This window comes from Pagrus pagrus (genome assembly GCF_965226575.1).
Source record: "Pagrus pagrus genome assembly, chromosome: 24".
NCBI lineage: Eukaryota > Metazoa > Chordata > Actinopteri > Spariformes > Sparidae > Pagrus > Pagrus pagrus.
Window position 1 is genome coordinate 14,032,960 of NC_140206.1, and position 8,108 is coordinate 14,041,067.

Sequence of the window (8,108 nt, forward strand, 5' to 3'; positions counted from 1 at the left end):
AGTTGGTTTCTTTCAACCATGACTACAATTGCATCACGATCTTTTCCTAAACCTTAATAAGTGCACTTAAACCTTACCAAACATCAGGAAATTAGTTTTTTTGCAATAATGATTGAACTGTTTTGGAAGGCACTGACCACTGATTGTGTACCAGGTGACTGACAAGTAGCTCAATGAACTCATAAATCTGATATGGTCACATGGTATCTACCAACTTGACAAGAACTTCAATCAAAAGAAACATCTGATTTTGATCTGCCTTTGGACTGAAACCACCCCGTCTGCCTATGATTTATACAGTCGTCTGTCATGAAATGTTTAACGGAGGCAGCACCTGAGCTGCAACACAAATTAGCTCAAGTGTGCTCTCAAGACGCTGAAAAAAGTAGATAATCACAAACTGGGGGAGTAGATGAGGCAGCGTGAAGGAAATTAGGTGTACCAAAAAAAGTAAGTTGCAACACGCCATCCCAAAATAGCTCCTGCAATGGCCTGAACGTCACAGATGGATTGTGTTGCAGAGGAATGACTAATTTCCTCTTGGTAGAAGTTTACATTGGTGTTTTTTTTAATTCTGAACCGAAGCATTCACAGCTGTGCTGCTTTTCATTCATCTTCACCCATCTACAAACAGGGCTGATTTACACCTGGGATGCCAGGTGAGTGTAATTAACGGCGATTAACTAGCTGTGAACGTGGATAGAAAACCAGCACTACAAAGACTTGGAGAGTGAGCGAACACAGTGACTGAGGGTTTGTACACGACTCGAATAGTCTCACATAGCTAAATCCCTCTCATAGACATCTGTAGCGACATTTAAACATCTGCCATTTCAGCTTGGGCAAACAGCAGAGAGGTGGTGATATTACAATGATAAATCCAAAGACCAAGGACAGTGATAAGCACAGCAGGGACAAAACTAGCTGCCACTTCACTGGAGGTGCCCTTTACAGCTTTATATTCTTAAAGTTTAACGGTGTTTTACAACAGGTACAAGTAGCAGGGCTGCGAGCCAGTTATTCATATTATATCATTCCCCAAATGATCACTTTGATATAATGCATTTATTGGTAATGTTCATAGTTTTCCATCTGTGACCTTGCAGTAGAAACAGTTGTAGCTTTGGGAGAAAATGTCAGTAATTGTGAGATTTATATTAGAATATGCTTTTGGGGTTGAGTTTGATTGGTAGGTACTCAATGCTGTCTGGAAAGGATTAAAGCATCAGGGCTAGAATTCATGAGGGATGTTACAATGAAAAAAAAAGGTTGAAAATTAATTAGAACAGTGTGAAATAGTCTGAATACTGTTCCCTGGAGCATTCATTTATTTCACTTCTCAGGCCAAAATTAGTCGATAGCCTTTTTTTCATATTAGACATTTTGACATGTCGTAGCAGGAAAAACCACAGGTAATGACATTAATGATGGTTTTATTCTATTTAAGTGTCCTAGTTAGCCAGTACCGCACAATAGATCATTCACAGCGACATTTTGAGATGATGTATCAGGGAAAAAATACCCAAGTTTAAAGTAATAATGGCTGAATTTCATTAATGTGTAGAAGTTTGATGGCCCTGTTGTGCACGCTGGCCTGCTGTGTCGGCCTTCACCTAAATGGAGCCATTGTGAATGTTAATAACTTGTGCTTCTCCTGCTGTGACAAGTCAGTGTTCGAGTTCCAGCCTATATTCTATAACCCTGAATCCAAAAGAAGATAATAATAACAACATAACAAGGTCAAAAATAAAAACAGAATGCTGAGCCCCATCCTTGCTTGTGAGTGACTGAGCTTTCCCAACTTGTGTGTCGATGGCATCAAAAGTAGAATGCATATGTTAACAAAAAATCAATAAAGTAGATGGGGTAAATCATTAATCATACCCTTAGTTTTGTTTTCCCTCCCTTGTGATTGTCCCTATAGGTTTCACCTGTCCCTGATTATCCTCCTGTGTATTTGCTCCATGTGTTTTCTTCCTGTCTTTGTCTGCTTTTCCGCCTTTTCCCTGCTCACCTGTTATCACTCCCTGTGTATGGAAGTCCTTGTCTTCCCTTCTCTCTTTGTCAGTTCGTCCGTTATGGTTTCCCCACTTCAGTCCTGCTATCCTTGTGTTCCTTGTGTTCCTGTCTGTGTTCCTAGTGCTTCTTTGGTTTGTACTTTATTATGTTTTAGTATTTCTATACTGTTTTTAGCTCTTTGAGTTGCCCCTGCCCACTTCTTGGGTTTTTTGCCGCCTGCCTTTTTGTTTCTTTTATTTTTGGACTTTGGACTTATATGACAGCTTGCTTCATTAGGCATAGTTCGCTCATATTGTACAAAAAATATATGTACTTTAATGTCTAAAAAATGACTTTTTAAAAAATGACTTTTAAATAACTTTTGTAAAAAAAAAAAAAAAAGTATATTTTCTGAAATCTTTGACTTCATCTATTTCTAACCGACAGTTCATTATAATGCTTTGCAGCCATGAGACGCTCCCAGATTAGCTCATCCTTTCCCTTTGTGCATAAACAGCACATGCAGGAATCCAGTAGATGTTGTAGCCATTACTTTTCCAGTGTGAACACAGTAGCCAAAACCTTCTGCATGTAATCTAGTACTGGGTCACAACTGAGGTGAACCAGCACTGATACCCAGAGTTTGTGATGAAGGGAATAAGTATATCTTATTGTACATGTTTGTCTTTCTTTATGTTTGTCAGCATCTTTGTAATTGTGTGAACTATACATCATTTTAGTTAAAGGATTATAACCCATACAATGGTAAAACATAGTGAAATAACAGCTTCAAGAGAAATATGCAAATATAAGGTTTATTACTGTGAGTAACTTATTAATTATGTTTGCTGAATTAAATATTAGACCCAGCTGGAGCAGTAAGATGGATTCTTTGCAGGTGTGTGTGTGTGTGTGTGTGTGTGTGTGTGTGTGTGTGTGTGTGTGTGTGTGTGTGTGTGCGCGTGTGAAACCGGATGTTTTAAGTGGACAACCCAATTGGGAAATACGATAGTGGACTGAAGCCCGGACTTTGGTGAGTGAAACTCCTAAAATGACCAATGTGCATCCGGTTTGATGCTGCGAAATGCAGCTGGCGAGCCATCTCTCTGTGCAAGTGGAGACATAAAAAATGCGTTTAATAATTCTGTAACTCATATCCATAATCAATCAACGCAACATGTGTGAAGTTGTGAAATTTACTTGTGCCGAGCTGTTTCCCAAGAGTAGTGGTTAATAACTGAGTGTATGATCTGCTATGTTACTGTGGGAGACATGTCAAGCCAAAAATTGTGACGCCTACAAAAATCCCAAGAGAGCCATTTAGAGCAGGTAACAATGGACGTGACCAGAACATATGAGAAAATGTGTCTTGAGCATCACCGGGGACAACAGGCAAAGGAACTGGCTGGGTCATGATGACCTGATCACTATTAATAAAAGGATGTTTTGGTAAATCTTAGTGGATTCAATATCTAAGTTGTTCAAGGCCATTATAAGATAAGAAACCAGCGATGCAAGGCTTGTTGGATTGTGAAAAGTTATTGGTAAAAGGCATAATTCGATATTTTGGGAAACATGTTTGTTCACCTTTGCAGAAATCGATGTGTAAAATCAATTTGTGGTTTTACGGGGTTATGCATGGGACTATTTCCCGGCCAATGCTTGCACTGGTAACACAACCGACTGTAAAACATGTTATTTGTTGAGCATTACATGTGCTCAAAGTTGATCCTTGTGCCAAGCTAGCTGCAATCTCCAGTTTTATAATGAATATCGAGTGCACAGATATGAGAGTGATATCAATCTTTTCATCTAAGTCATGCCAAGGAAGTGAACGTCAGACAATTTTTTAATCAATTTTCAGTCAGCGTAGTATCAACAATATTTTGACTTCCTACCTCACGTCAAAATACTCTTTAAGATTTCATATGCAGATGTAATCAGAGGCCCCTACATCAACTTCACTTCAAAGCAGCAAAATGGAGCACTTAAACCACTACTTTTTTTTACCAATACATCCATTTTTATCTCATTGTTGTTTGAGTCTTTGGTGTCAGACTGTGTTGAGCACTGATAAAACATTCCATTCATTCCCTATCAGGCGGATATTTCCAGTCATTGAGCCCAGTATTTTTTTTTGGCCGAGAGCAGCTGGGTATTTTTTTTTTTTTTCAGTTACAGAAGCACGAAGCAATTTGTTCTGTGGCAAAAGGTCAAGAGCAATGAGTGAGCGCTATCAAATCCTGAAAACGAATCCGGCCGGAATCAAAACACACAATAATGTGTAGTTTTAACAAAGAAATCTGCCCCCAAGTTTTTACATATTTTTCAAGACCCTTGAGCAGACAAGATGGTGGAGAAAGGGATGAGGAATTACATGTAACAAAGGTCAGCGAGTCTTATTTGAACCCATGGTCTGCACTCTTGTCCGCTGAGTAATCTCTCTCTTCTCCTGAATATAAATTGCAGTGGGATTTGTCTGAGGGTAGTATGTTGGGTAAAGGTATTACGTTTGTTTTTTAGCCCACAAAGGGTCATCGTGTTGCTCTCTCCTCCATCTACCTCGGGTTCGGCGCTACCCCGGCTGAAATCGAAGATGGATGATATTTATGTGACTCGGACAGTAGGCTTATTAAAATGTCGTCGGCTATCGACAAAGAGTTAGGATCATTCATCAGGATGTGAATAAGTGTCAAAGCTAATTATGTCAAGCGTTCTTAGATGACTCTAGAAACTCGTCTCAACTGCAAATGTTTAAAACGCAGGGTGATTGCGCGTGCCCCTTGGGTCAATGGAAGCAGGTGCTCATGAATAAAGAGGATGTTAAATATGCGTGAAGTTATTAATTATGAGCCTGATATTTTTACAAGGCGCTTCTGTTTTTTGGGCTTTGCTATTTTTGCACAGCTGTCATTACGTTTCTTCTTCTCGTGCACGCTTTTCCTCCTGCCTCACCTTCCCTCTCAAGGTGGCCTTGGGGGACCGGTTTCATCCCGCTGACAGCCCTATGACTAAATGTCCCAATGCAAAACAGTGACAGCAGTTTTCCAGAGTTTCTGTTTGTTGCATACAATTATTACTGTCATTCATATTTTATTATATTTGTGTATTCTTGTATTTAAAGGGCGTTTGTGTTGCGTCTAGAGCCGAAACGATGAGATGAGAATGCAAAAACAAAACAATCAAATAAATTAACTGGAGGTTTGTTTTTCCGTGGATCCTTTATCTGCGACCAGTAGCAAAGACATTCATGAAAGCTTGCAGCTCTTCCTCCGCAACCCAATCTTCAACAGACCACATTTAAATACATTTTTTTATTTTTTATTTTTTGCACAAATAATTACATTTGGCAGTAGAGCTGCACAATTAATTGAAATATTATTAAAATCGCAATATGGCTCAAATGTCCAAATTGAAAAAGCTGTATTTTTTTGTTGATAAGGGTAGAATGTGTGACAAACCAGCATTACAATGAAGTACTGTTGTGCTGCAGAGATGCTCGGTCATACAAATCTCGTTCCTCATATGTAAGGAAACGTGTTTGTTTGGTGCAGAGCCCAACAAATGTCGCACCATCGTGATTTTAATAGTTTCAATGAATGTTGTGATGCAAAAATGTTCATTCCCACTAACTGTGAATCATATCACTGTACTAATATCTGTTGAATTACTCGCATTATGATATTTATACCATGTTGTGCAGCCCTGTTTTGCAGTAAACACAATGCTGACTTATGTTGAACTAAACTGGGGAAAGATCAACAGCAGTGTCCGGTGTAGCTCCATTGAAATGCAGCATATGGTAGAGGTGCAGAAGGCCCCTTAAACACCTGGTTTCAATTCAATCTTAAGTCTACATCCATCATACTTTAGCTGCAGCTGTAATAATAACATTGAGTGATTGTGGTGGCAGTGCGTGAATGTTTTTTTTAACGGAGTCAAAATGGTTTTATAAAAATGTAACTTTTAGGAGGTGTTGGCTGAGGTAAATGTCACAATTTCTTCATGTATTTTCTTTGTAAATTAATCTGTTGATTATTTTCTTGATTAATCAATTAGTTGTGTGGACTTTAATCAGAAAAGGGTGAAAATGTCCTCAGATGTCTTGTTTTGTCCACAACCCAAAGATATTCAGTTTACTGTCATAGAGGAGGAAAGAGAAACAGAAACTATTCACATTTAAGAAGCTAACAAATTGATTATCAATTAATAGTTGATAACTAATCAAATAGTCGGTTAATCGTCGCAGCTCTACATAATAGCCAGTCTAATTAGAACATACACACTGTTGGTTGTGGGAGGGATGCACATGGTTCACTTGTTCCTATGATCCAAATCACAATGTGTGTTTGCTGTGACTTCTGGGTAGAAAACGCCTGCAACACACATTAGCTTCCATACAATTTCACCGGCTTTTTTAAAGATGTTACTTCAAAGTACATACACCTAATTCATCTCAAATACATGTTTGATGGTGTCATATCTTATTAATAACAAAACTTTCACTACAATATGTTATGTTGCATACCTAATTTACCTGCCACAGAGTACAGCTTGAGTTTACCCCAAAACTAGCGAGTGTTAGTTTTATATTATATATATTTAAATGTTACATTTATGGCTGAAAATGACAACACAGTTAAATATGTTTAAATCTCCACAATGCAAATCGACGGCCTGCTTTCTACCCAGAAGTAACTGTTGTTGTTGCTCGACATCACAGTGATTCAGTCCATAGATGAATGCACTTATCATTTAGTGGCTTTTTATGTAATGTGATGTCAACTGCAGTAAGACAAAAAGACATAATATGTTGTGCATGCAGCGTGATGAGACTCTTTTGTTATTTGTGTCTCTTTTTTTTTGACTTGCGACCATATGTGACTTGGTTTTTGTTCAGCGGTGGGCGCCGCTGTAAATCATTTAGCATCCGACTGTGTGAAGAGGAGCGGGAGGAGAAAAATTGAGTACTGACTAGATTGTGGGTTTTGAGAGCTAGAGTCCTCAGCAGCTGGTGGCTGGCATTCATCACCACACTATCAACCCTGGCGAGTAAATGACGGTAATTGGGTGCTGTGGGTGACTAGGAAATATCCTGATTGTGGCCTCGGAGTTGGTGGTGTCCTCGGGTTTCTGAAGGCACATTTTAAATCATGGAATCAGATTAATGGTTCGGGCTGACTTTGTGCATGACAATGCCTTTTTTTTTAAAAACTGCCACAAAGACGCTTTAAAAAAGAACTTATCTTCTTGTCAGAAAACACTTGACATTGTACTCCAAGGGTAAAGTTTGTTTTCGGTGTTCCCATTGACTTCAATTCAGCAGAGGAGATAACTCCATGTCACACTGGCTTTTTAAAATGCAGCCAAAGTGGTTGCTGCCTAATTGCCGTCTTAAATATAGTCAAGTTAGTGTTTTTAAATGAGAAAGCGTTGTCACAGTTCTCTTCAGACACATGAATAAAACACAATATTGCAGAACACATCAGAAACACATAAAAAATCCTGCTGCCGTTACCCAGAACATTGCTCTAATAGCGGGAGCCAGACAGGTGAGCACCTCGGGTTCACTTTGCTCTGAGGGACTGTTGTGTATGTGCGCGAGACTGAGTGAAAGGCAACAGAGATGGACAGTATAATGGTGGGTGGCGAGGTCTCAAAATGACAGAGGCGAGCCGCTGACCGGCCCCGAGGGCCGCCGTCCCGGGGTCATGTGTCATTAGCGCGGGCTGATTTGGTGGCAGACTCCGAAACAGCCGTGCGGCGGGGACAGTTTTCATGGCTGAGTGGAAAGCGCTCGCGGCCAGCGCCTGTCCTCACTTTGCCTCTCTGCGACAGAATAAGCTCCGTGCAGGCGGCATCAGGCGGGCAGAAGATTCCTCCCACTCACTCAGATGCATGTGAAGATACACTCACCTTATTTTGGTAAAGTTTAAGTCGATAAGAAAGCAAAATCGTCAGTGTTAATTTAATTCAGAGCATTAAAATCATCAGTGTTTCAATTTGCCTGCTTCCATTTAACACATTTAAGCAAGTTTTAGCAGAACTAGCCCGAAGCTAAATCAGCTGAATGATGAACCAAAGGCTTTCCAGCCAATTCTTATCAAGTG